Source organism: Lipotes vexillifer, unplaced genomic scaffold (genome assembly GCF_000442215.2).
Source record: "Lipotes vexillifer unplaced genomic scaffold, Lipotes_vexillifer_v1.1 scaffold1670, whole genome shotgun sequence".
NCBI classification, from domain to species: Eukaryota; Metazoa; Chordata; class Mammalia; order Artiodactyla; family Lipotidae; genus Lipotes; species Lipotes vexillifer.
The window spans coordinates 394,560-406,861 of NW_006787006.1; the positions used below are offsets into that span (position 1 = coordinate 394,560).

General features: G+C 42.4%; 1 pseudogene; it reads right to left on the reverse strand.

Moving 5' to 3' along the window:
• Positions 1–477: 477 nt before the first annotated feature.
• LOC103089625 (cyclin-dependent kinase 2-associated protein 2 pseudogene) overlaps positions 478–12,302 on the reverse strand; it is a 43,619-nt pseudogene continuing 31,794 nt past the window's right edge.

The window sequence follows — 12,302 nt, forward strand, 5'->3', positions numbered from 1 at the left end:
TTAGTTAATGAATATCAAATATTTTTTTCCAAATTATCTTTTACTTATACAAAAAGGGCATATTTAGCAAAAGACTCACTGAGAAAAGAGTCGCCATGGCCCAGGAGACAGGGCTGGGAGGCGACAGGCCTTCTGAGGCCCTGCTGGAGAGAAGGGGTCTGGGAAAAGTGGTGAGAAGTCCTGGGTAAGTGCTGAGTGGTGTGGGTCCCAGAAAGGAGGAAGCTCCAGTTGGATCAACACTGTTGACAGGTCACGGGTGGGATTCACAGTGACCTCGCTGCTAACTCCTTTGGGGATTTCCAGTTAGTGCTGCCGACTGGAGTGAGAGCCGCCCACTGGTTCCTGGAGGGCACCCACCAAAGGACACAGGACAGGAAGACCAGGGTGGGAAGTGCAACTCGGGGTGAAGGCCAGGGAGAAGCAGGTGCTCTGCAGTGGCCCGGAAAGGTCCAGATGCTGAGGCAGAGTCGAGTCCTGTTACGCGCGGACATTCTGCTCTGTCTCTGCCAGGCACTCTCTGACTAGGGCCCGGGCATGGATTAGGCCTCTCTTCAGGTGCTCCATGGCACTCTTGCTGCCAGCATAGGTCGGATGGGCCGGATCTCTTTGCCCATCTCCTCTATGACCGACAGCAGGTCGGTGTAAGTGCTCTGGGAGCCCTGGGCGCCAGGTGGTTTCACTGCCTGCACGTAGCCCATGGAGGGTGGTCCACAGTCGTTCAACAGTGGTCTGAAAGGCGCAGCGGCTCTGGCATCGAGCCGGCGATGGGACACTTCCGGCTGTAGGGACCGGGGTGCCGGGCCCAGGGGTGCTGCTGGGGGGGGGCGATGGGTTTATAGGACATCCCCAACTCCTGGGTGCCGCAGAAATCTAGAGTGTCCCTAGATGAATGAAATAAATAAACTAGTTTAATGAAACGAAAAAACTCCAGCATTTTAGTAAAGAATACTTCCTATCTTCTTTGCAGGAAGCTCTCTGGTTTACATCATTAATGGTGTATGGAAAGAAAATCTCTGGCTACATTTCACCTTCTAAACCGTTGAACAATAAGCACCAATAATGCACATCAGAAGGTATCACTGGTGGAGAAACTAAGAGGGAAAAAAATCTGGGAAGCAGGAGAACAGAAAGCCTCCTGCAAAGTGGGTAACAAGCAGATAACTTTGTCAACACTGGCTCCAAAAGTGCTTACCTCACTCAGAAAGGGCACCAGAGCCCTCGATGCAAACACATCATGAAATTATGTCGATACGATGCTGCACTCAGCAGCTCTATCAGCAGGGCTCCAGCTGACTTCAAACGCCTCCCAAGAACACCATGAACTAATAACCACGAGTGCTGTCCAGGGTCAACCCTGAAACACCCCAGGACACAAAAACACTCAAAGCCCAAGAAGGATGTGATCTTTCAAAGAGTTTTGCAGAGGTCCAAGCCCTTCTAAGTGAATGCACGTCATAGGGACTAGATATTGGTTGTCCTGTAATCCCCAAACTGTCACGATTATAAAACAGGCAGTCTCCAAGAAATTTGTTGGCATTTATTATCAAACCCATTAGAGGTACTTTGGGAAAAGAAGAGATCTCACTAGCTGAGGACAAATGCCACAATAATATAGCATGGGGGTATCAGCAAACAACCATTTGTTTTCCTTCCAATCCCCGGGAGTGACTTGGGTTAAAATAATATAAACTTGGAGGCACTCATGTATATGGAACTAGCATAAATTAATCTCTAGGCCAACTGCCACTCGCTGTCTAAATTCTATTGAAATGATAAAAGCCAGCCTAACTTTAATTACTAGGGTATCTTTCTGTGTTTTCAATAAGATATATACATAAATCCTGAAACTCAACAAATAATAAAGCAAAAACAGCTAAATACACATATAGTTTTAGGGAATACTTGGAAGTGGCTGATGATCCTATCATTAGCCTGTTAAAATCCACCAGCTCATCCTATAATTTTCCCTTTACTATGCTTTAAACTCTCTCTTTATTCCAGCAATGATGCTGAACACATTCATATATCACAATATGTCTCTCCATGTTTTCCAGATGGTATTTGATAAAATGGAAACAAAAGAAAGAGCAAGGAAAAATAGATATTTTCTACTTTGGTTCTTGAAACAGTTTTTCCCTTGGTAGAGAAAAATATGTACCCGCCCATCCAAGGCTAATGAAAAAGCCCAAGAAATATGGTTCATCTAGAAGTGGCACCCACTGGACCCAGAGGTTCAGGCCACTCTTTGGTCTTCAGCCAAGCTCTACAAACCAAGGGGGAAGATTTCCTTAACTCAGGTGTAAGTTATTACTAGTTTGGGCTGGAAGGAAATTGGCAATGGTTTAGGTGAGTGGTTTGGGGGTAACAAGACTCATCCCAGTATTTGCCCCCAACTTTGATCACCAAGTTCAAGGAGAAAGACATCCACAGTTACAGTAATTTCTATTTTTTTAAGTCGGCATTTATAGACTCAAAGACCTTTAATAAATAAAATTACCAATTTCAAGTGCATCAGAAAAATATTCTAATGGGTCACTTGAGAAGTAAAAATACCAAGTTAGACTATGACTTTTCCAAAGCCACCTATAAGGATTTGATTTTTGTACAGCAGATAACCCTGCGAGGATGTTTATTTTCCTTTCAAGACATTTAAATATAAGTACTTATGTCTTATAGGTCTTTTGTGAAGAAAAACAGACCAAACTTCAAAGAAATAAATTACATGGATGGTAAGGAAGATCAAACCATTTTGAATAAGGAATAAATCTTGTACATAATTTCTCTCATTTCCAATGGTCGTTGCCATTTTGTCTCATTCACCCCCTGGAAATAAGTTGAGGCTGCTTATAAGCCATAATGGACTGCAAATATGAGCGCTTGTCTACTCTGCATTCAGTCGTAGGGCTTGTACTGATGGTCCGGGAGGGGAATCTCATGGGACCTCGGGAATATTTACTCAGCATCACCTGGCCGTGCCCTCCAACAGGGACACCTGGTCTTATCGATTGCAATCCCTTCACCCAAAAATGTCTCCTCATGTCATTTATCATCTCAAAACAATGCCCAAAGTGGGGTGCAGGTGTCCCTATTCTGGTGAAACCATCTGCTACTGCAGTCAGGTAAAGGGAGCAGTGACTGGGGCTCCCCAGCTTTGCCTGAATCCTTTTCTCCAAACCTTCAGCCTGAGCCCCGCCAGCATGTTGCTCGGCTCAACCTCCCTAAGAGACACCATGGAATGTGAAACCTGAATTCACATTTCTCTGCATCATGAATGAGCTGCACAACTTAGATGAGCTACTAGGACAAGTTGAGCCTAGATTTTGTCATCTGAAAAATGGGATAATAATTCGTACCTTGTAGGTTCTTCCGAACACTAAATGGGATAACATTTGTGAAAACACAAAGTAAGAAGTACCTGGCACATGACTGACGTGCAACAAATACAACCTTCTTTCTTTTAGTCAATGATACATAGCTTTCCAACTGTCCCCAGCTCTCTCTCTCTTACCGTCCTAAATCTCTTTCAGGCTCTCCTAAAAAGTATTCACTAGCAACTACTAGCATCATATGGTATCAGAGCTGGAAGGGTCCTCAGACATCATGCAATCTTGCTGGGATTTTTGCTATGCTTTTGCCCCACCCATACATCTCCTTCAGGGAGTGTCAAAACCACTCCTCTAAATGCTGATACGACATGTGCCTCTATCGTTTCATAATCTGAATAACCTCAAACATTAGCCAAGGTAAAGGAGCACGGACCATCAACACAACCTTCCCATGTGGTTTCTTAGAGGGGAGCTAGTATTTATTGAATACCTACTATGTGCCAGGCACTCAACTTTTGTTATCCTGTTAACCATCACACCTTTTTAAGAAAGGTTGCGTATCTTCTGTTGTTTGGTATATTTTGTACCTGTGGGAACACAGATGTCATGTGCTCGGTTAGTGACAGAGCCAGGTTCAAAGCCACATCTATATGAATCAAAGCCTGTGTTCTTTTCAGATATCTTATGGCAGAGCAATGGCAAAAGCCACAACCGCCAGGGGTAGAAAGATGAGCTCAGGAAGAGAGAGGGAGATGAGGATTCTAAAGTAATAAAGGCAGCAACTGCCAGTCGTAAGCACATGGGCAGTCGCCTTGGGGTCTATTGCCGTAGTGAGTTTCAGGAAGCATTGGAGAGCATGGAACTCTTATCAGGAACCAAACCATCCATTGCGTGGAAAACAAATTCTGAACTTTGCTAACCCTGAACAGAATACAAAGGTACAGAGGAATAAACAAAAATATGTGAGACTTGAGACAGAACATTTGCAGAATTGAATCCAGGTTGGTTTGTACGAAGGGCATATGCCAGGTGCTGAGCTACACTTAATGGATTCGAATCAATTCTCTTATTACTATGTGGTGGGGAGGAAAAGATGAAATGCTTTTTGAAAGCCCTTTGAAAAGGGAAAGGTTTATGAAATGCACCGATTCATTAATTTATTGAAGAGATCTCTAGATTGGGGATCAGAGAGACCTAAGGCTTAGTGTCAGTTTTGCCTCTCGCTAGCTGTGTGACCTCGGTCGTGCACTAAATTCTGTAGTCCTCAATTTCCCCAACAGAAAAATTAAGGGTCCCTTAGCAGTTTGTAAAATTTTGTCCCAGTTACTCATGTCATTGTATTCTCCAACCATTCCCTGCTGCCACAAAGAGTTGGGGGTGACTGAAAGCCAGAGCTGAGGTTTGTTCCCTCGGCATTGTTCCAAGGAAGCTCTAAATTTGCACATTGTACAGAATCAGGAGCAAGCACACACACACACACACACACACACACACACACACACACACACACACACAGAGAGAGAGAGAGAGAGAGAGAGAGACAGAGAGAGAGAGAGAGAGGGAGAGAGAGAGAGAGAGAGAGACAGATGGCATCAGGCAAAGTTGCTAACCTTTAAGAAGATTCCAGTCTGGCTACCCCAGCAGTCTAGTGGCAGGAATCTGTGCCTAGAGGAGTTGAGACAGGTTGCAGTGCCCAGACCCTGTCGATTCAGCAGCTTCGCCCCCTGCCCCTCAAAGAGCAGCCACGTGGCTCTCTAGCAACTGCCCCATCCACGCGGTCTCTGGGCAACAAGTCCGTAGAGGAATCCCCTGCTTTCTCTTGTTGCAGACCATTAGGAGCCAAGGAGTTTGGGTGAAAGTTGGGGAGTAAAAGGAACCCCAAGTCAGAATTTGGTACAAACTTATTTTCTTTGTTTAGTAGAGTCCTGGTCTGTTGGTGGGTTTGAACGGTCTCTGTAGAGTCAGGTGATGGATAAACAGTTCGGAAATCCTGTACATCAATGAGCACCCTTTTCTGCAGAGTGCATCCCTCAAGAGTCTGTCCACTCCCACTGAGAAAAACCTTTTAGGAATTTGCCTCCAGGGAAGAATCCATGAAAAAATGGATTCTACAACCAGACGGACTGGATTTTTGTTATGGGTAGTATAGTGTCCCCATCCCCCTTCACCAAAAAACAAGGATATTTAACAGTCCTAAGCCCCAGAACCTGTGGATGAAATATCACCTTACTTGGTGATAGCCTTTGCAGATGTAATCAAGTTAAGATGAAGTCATTAGGGTTGGTTTAATCCAATATGAGTGGTGTCCTTAATAAGAAGAGGGAAATTTGGACACAGACACAGACGCACAGGGAGAATGCTGTTTAAAGACACAGAATCACGTAGGCACAGATGGAGGAAGGCCGTGTGCAGGTGGAAGTGGAGATTGGAGTTACGCAGCTGCTGGCCAGGGAACCCCCGGGGCCACCAGAAGCTGGAAGAGGCAAGAAAGAATCCTTTCATAAGGCTTCACAGAGAGGACGGCCCTGCTGACACCTTGATTTCAGACTTCTAGCCTCCAGAACTGTGACACAATAACAGTTGCTGTTTTAAGCCTCCCCGTTTGTAGTACTACATTATGGCAGCCTTAGAAAACGAATACGATTTCTTTTTCAGTTTTACCAAGAACTAGCTGTGTGACCTCTGGGCAAGTTTCCTAACCTGTCTAGCACTCAGTAGCCTCATCTGTAAAATGGGAATAATGCCAATACCTGCTTCACAAAGTTGGCATGGAAATGAAATAAAATAATAATATAAATTAATTAATTTAATTTAATTCAATAAATATGATGCTTGCCACACAGTAGCAGCTTATATAAGTGTATATAGTGATGATAGTGATGATGATGAGCCTATATTGTATCCTTTCTAAACATCATCAATGATGATAAATCTTTACTTTTTAAACCAAAAAAGGCATTTAGAGCTGATTGTGTGAATAAGACGGGCCACCAGGCTGAATTTATATTGTTTTAAAACAGAAATATGATCTGACTTTTAAATAGTAAGTGTGGGTGTGTAAGCGTGCAGGCATTGGAAAAGCCCTAGGTGGTAATAAATGTCAATCTCAATGACCCATAACCAAGTGATTTGAAAAAGAGGCAGATACACTGGGAAAATTTGCTGTCATGAGTGGCACACCCACACATTACCCCACTTCTGAATCCACAGAAGGGCAGAGCTGCATCTTCCAACCCAATGGTTAAAGAGAGCAAAGGCTGAACTTTGGTGACACCTTTGCACGCCACCCACATTTCACACAAATGTTCCTCATCCCCTGTAGCCTGTGTCTCTGAAGTACCTAGAAAAATGTAGAGGCCCAGCGGGTTTAGATACGGGTATTAGCAAGACAGGAAAATATTTTATTTTAAGCACACATGTTCCTTTTTGGTGGGAAAGCATTATTTCAGTTTTGGCAAGTTCTTTTCTGATAGTTTCCATAAATGAAAACCCAGGTATGTTTACACCTATCACCTGGTTTGTCCAGGTGCTTTGAAAGGTGAAAAGATGTTATCTTCCTGAAGAAGAAATCAGTACTCTATGCTGCAAGAAGCGCATCCTTTTAAGGCTGCTTGGTGGTGGAAATATCTCCCATGTATAGCCTCCAGAAAACCATCTTTTCTAAAATCCTCTCTTACTTGTTAGAGGGACTTCCTGGTGTGAGAAGAGTGCCATCCTATTTACAGTTCATGGGCTGACCTTTGATAAAAGGTAAAACTCTAGTTTACTTTTGACTAAGGACAGAGAATCAAAACTTTGAAATGCTTCCCAAGCTCAATAATCAAATTATAATCAAACAATCCATCCTTACTTATGAGCACTTCCCCCCTGCTTCTCCCTAAGCTGTGGGTGATGTGAGTCACAGCTTTTGTGCTTTAGAGAGAAAAATAAATACGTATTGAGCACATATTATGTTGTGGTTCACTGCTAATCCTTTCAACACACATTGTCTTGTGTCGTTCTTGCTACATGAAGCGTGGGTTATTATTCCCATTGTATAGGTAGAAATGCAATGTAATAGAATGGAGAAAAATAACTAACCCTGCATCTACTGAGAGCACAATTCAGGATTTGCCTACTGGTCTTTACTCTCTAAAGCCTTAAATCTTTCCAAAATGCTATACTGTCCAATCTTGCTGGTTACCCAAAACTTATACTTTGGGAAAATATATAATAAGATGTAATGAAGGGTCAAAATGCCAAATTCCACCTGTTAAATGCTACAGAATTTGGAGAAGAGAATGATCTGGCGCATTGGAGGAAGTGAGAAAGGCACATGACTTTGACAGAACTCTGTTTTTCCGTCTAATATTAGGCAGCAGATCTTTCACTTGCCTCCCACGTCAGCAGGAGAAAGAGGAATGTATTCATTTCAAACGCTTGGGATTCTAAGATAAACCATGGAGCAGTTCAGAGAGTGGGGCATCCTTGCCTACATAAATGTTTACTGTCTGCATTCTAAAAACTGTCTGAGCCAGAGGGCTTCCATCTGGTTATATCCTGAGATAAAAGGCAATATCTATGTTAGAAATAATAACAGAGACAAGACACAATACATGTGGAGAGTCACAGACGCTGGACTTTCTGGGGTAACCAGAAATGTCGCTGTTGAGGTCTTTTATTCATGGATGTGTTCATTTAATTATTCGTTCATTCATTCGAATATTTATTGAGAGACTTAAGAATTCCAGAAACTTCTATTACAGCCTTTTGTCCTTATTTTCTTTCTTTAGGAGTGTTTTGAAATCTGCTTTCTTTCTTGGAAACCCTATTGTCAGATTGTTAGAAATGTTGGTTCAGAAACATAAGTCAGCAAGACTTCTACATGACTCCTGTGTGAACTGCCAAATATGGAATCCAGACTCACGGTGATATATTCTTAGAAAGGGTTATAATGAAGGAAAGCGTCCATCCTCTCTCTTCTTAATCTCCATCAATTCTCCTTACGGCCCTTGACCCTAAGAAAAAGGTTCATTTAAATTCTCCAGAATGGTACCATTCAAATCTGTAAAAATTTCATAGTTGGAAGATTTAATAAAGAAGTACTCCACATTTAAGAAAAAATGAATTAGAAGACTTTGAAAAGTGGCTTCTTGAAGCTTGTTTGTTATTAGTTTAATCACAAAGACCACATGAAAATTTTAATTCTCTGGAACCAAGCCTAGCCACTAAAATGAGAAATGTGACAGTTATGCCTTGGAACTGCATTAGAGTATCAGAGCAGGGGAAGGGCAGCTGTTGCAAAAGCAATAATAACTGCTTGCCTCCCAATCTTATGTAATCATTAATACATTCCTATAAATCACAAGGCAGGAATCACTCCTATTTTTAGATGAGCTTATTAAAATAGTTTGTTTAGGTTTCACTTCAATGCACAAAATATGAGCAACAAAATACTTCTTAGATCTGGCAAGAAAAGATAGGCCATAACTTCATCCACTCCAGAAATATGTCATTTGTACATTCATTCATTCGTTCATTCATTCATCCAACAAATACTTATTGAATGCCTCTGACGTGGTAGGGACTCTTTAGGCGTGGGAGATACACGAGGGCATAAAATCCTCTTGGAACATGTATTCTAGTGGTGGCCAAAGAGTAGATGAAAATAGAGGCAATCAACAAAATACAAAAGCAAAATAGACAGCCCTTCAGATAGTGGTTAGTGTTATGAAGAAAAATAAAGTGAGGGCGTTTAGGGAGCGCCAGTGGTCGGTAGAGAGAGAATTGAGGGAAAGCTTCATGGAACAGGTGACACTTTCAAGGATGTGAAGGCAATGAGGCAGTGGGACATGCAGAGACGGCATGGGTGGGGTGGAACGCCAAGAAAAAATTCTAAGAAGGAGCATGCCTGAAAGCATTCAAGTCACAGAAAGAAGGCAGTGTGGCTAGAATGGAGTGAATGAGGGGTCACATCATGCGGAGCTCTGCAGGCCAGTGGAGGGGAATGGTCTTTTCCTCTGAGTAAGACGGAAGCCATGGGCGGGGAGGGGAGCAGATTTATCGAATGAAAACACAGGATACCAGTGAAATTTTAATTTCTGATAAACACTGTGATAGAAAGAACAATGACTCCTCCCAGATGTCCACATCTTCATGCCAAGAACTTATTACTTTATATGGAAACTGTTACGTTATATGCCAAAAGGGACTTTGCAGATATAATTACGTTAAAGGTCTAGAGATGGGAATATTATCTGGGATTAGTGCGGTGAGCCCAATGTCATGACAAGGACCCTTAAGAAACAGAAGAAGGAGGCAGACGAGTTGGAGAAGCAGATGTGATGGGCCACGTTGAGGTTAGAGTGATGTGATTGTTGCCCTTGAAGATGAAGGAAGGCATCACAGGCCAAGGAATTCAAGCTGCCTCAACAACCTAGAAAAGGCAAGGAAGCAGATATTCTCCGAGAGCCTCCAGAAGGAACTCAATCTTGTCAACACCTTGATTTTTAGCTTCTGATCTCCAGAACTGTAAGATAATAAATTTGTGGGGTTTTAAGCCGCTAAATTTGTGCAAGTTTGTTATAGCAATAGGAGAGTAAAACAAACTTTTATAGCAATAGGAAAGCAACACAAAGAAAAAATGTTTTTAGTTTTGGAAACTCTGAAGTTTCATGGGACAATTTTTTAAATATGTCCCATGAAACTTTAGAGACAATTATGCTGAAAATTGTTCATTATTTATCTGAAATTCAAATTTCACTGGGCATCCCATATTTTAACCTATCGTGGGAATTCAGAAACTTGACATTCTCTTATTTTCATTGTAAAAGACTTACTCTGGCTCTGGTATCAAAAACAAGGGTGGGAAGGAAGGTTAAGAAGCAGGGAGACCTATGGGAGGGCTAGCACAGTCATCCAGATGGAAGATGACAGCGGCTTGGATCAGGGTGGCAGTCGTGGAGGCAGTGAGTGTGTCCATCTGCATCTTGTCCCTAGGGAGGTGTCTTCACCCTGGAATTTCCCTTATGCCCGGCATTCTTCTATTAAGACTAAGCAGAATTTAGCTTTGCAACTAATTCATGTGTCTCCAGTGACTAAAACCCCCCAAAGAAGAGAAGGCTGGACCCAGAAAACAGAAGTAACACGTGGAATTTTCATGTGTGCAAAGCATGGATCACCATTTCCATTCTTTTTCTGCCACCCCAAACTTGTAAGCCATTGAGAAAGAGGGCACTTGGAGCACTTATTCATCTGTGGATGTTATTAATCTTTCCAAAAAGCAAAACTTTTTTTATTACAAAGACCAGAATTTTAGTGTACAAGTGGTTTCCTTGGCGTAAATACTTCCCAAATACACATCAGTCTGATCCGTGGCAAATCTTGCTGGCTTTCTCAGCTGGTCTGAAGAGCATCATACTCCACTCTTTTCTATTCTTGGAGATCTTTCTTCTGACTTTCATGAAAGACTTAGGAGTCTGGGTGTCCAAAGAACTAGAATATGAATTCTCTTATGTTGGCTATAATTGTTCTTCTGGTCCATTTGGCTGCGAGGGTACACTTTACATTTTTATTCAACTCTGCTTGTCAGTGAATTCATGTGAGTGGGTTGTTTGGAGACTGCCATCACCAAAATCCCGCCTGCCAAGGGAAAGTGAAGATGTGTATGAATGAAATTGTTATGCAGATTAGGCGAGCACACTCAGGTTCCCAGGTATCAGCTTCACCAAGGTCTATGGTTCTTCCCATAGACCCCTATGTCTGGCTCAGACATAGGTTTTGAACTGGACAAGTGGAGGTTCAGTCTAATCTTCGTCAGTCTCTCAGCCAGAAAGAATGAAGGTGATATAGCTATAACAGAAATTGAAGTGATTCAAGTATTTTCCCAGTTGTATTCTACAAATGTTTATGCTGCCCATTTTACAGAAAGCATTATACCAATTATTTTACAGATGAAAGAGATACAATCTCCACCATCATATTTATAGGCAAAACATGCAAACGACTCGAAGAGCCCCTTGTATCTGGGAGTCTTCCACCTAATCCCTCTTCTCAGCTTTAATTTTTCTCTCATTTTGTTCTGGAAGTTTTGTCAACAGATTTGCAACGCATGATCCATTCAGGACATTTGTACAAGTGTGGTGATGCGACAAAGTCTGAAAAGTGTGCCCAAATCAGGCAGACTCTCCAACGAGACAAGGTTATCTTATCGGTCAAGTTAGCAACTGCTTTTGAGCTCATATAGGACATTTTATGAGGTACCACAAATAAAAGGGTACAAATAAATGGACAAGCACGTCTCTTTCCTTTCAGGGATTTGTATTCTAATTGAAGAAGAGAATTATCAATAGAATGCAACCACTAGAAATGCATGTAGGCAAAGACAAAAATTCCAGTCTTTGGAAATGGGAACTGGATTGGAGAGAAGTCAGCACCATGTGGGGAAACAGGAGATTGAAAATGGAGAAGAGATGGCTTTGGGCAGGGAAGGGGCAGTTGGTACCCTTCAGATGTTCTTCTAAAGGCCCTATTCTGGCATCTCCTGGAACTCAAGTTAGCCGAATCTTTCTTCGCATCGCCGCCTATGAAAGGTTATATCTGTAACGAACCGGTGGTCTCTGGGAAGTCTCACGTGTGTACCGATCTTTCCTGAGAATGTTCTGGACGGTGTCAGTTCACAAATAACACCCCTACAGGGTCGCATAAGAAACCTAGCAATGAATCATGAATTTTGCTTTCTGACACAACCCTGGTGCTAACAATTTCACTTCAAACAGTTTACTTAAAATCTTGAAAAAAGGACCAAATGATCGCAGCATTTAACTACATACTAAAAAAAAAAAAAAGGTTCCCTCCCCAGGTCTGCAAAGTATCACACATTTGGCATTCCTTGTTTTGTTGACTGCCTTTCTTTCTCAAAATATGGATAAAGAATGTGCTAGAGGGCTTCCGTGGTGGCGCAGTGGCTGAGAGTCCGCCTGCCGATGCAGGGGACAC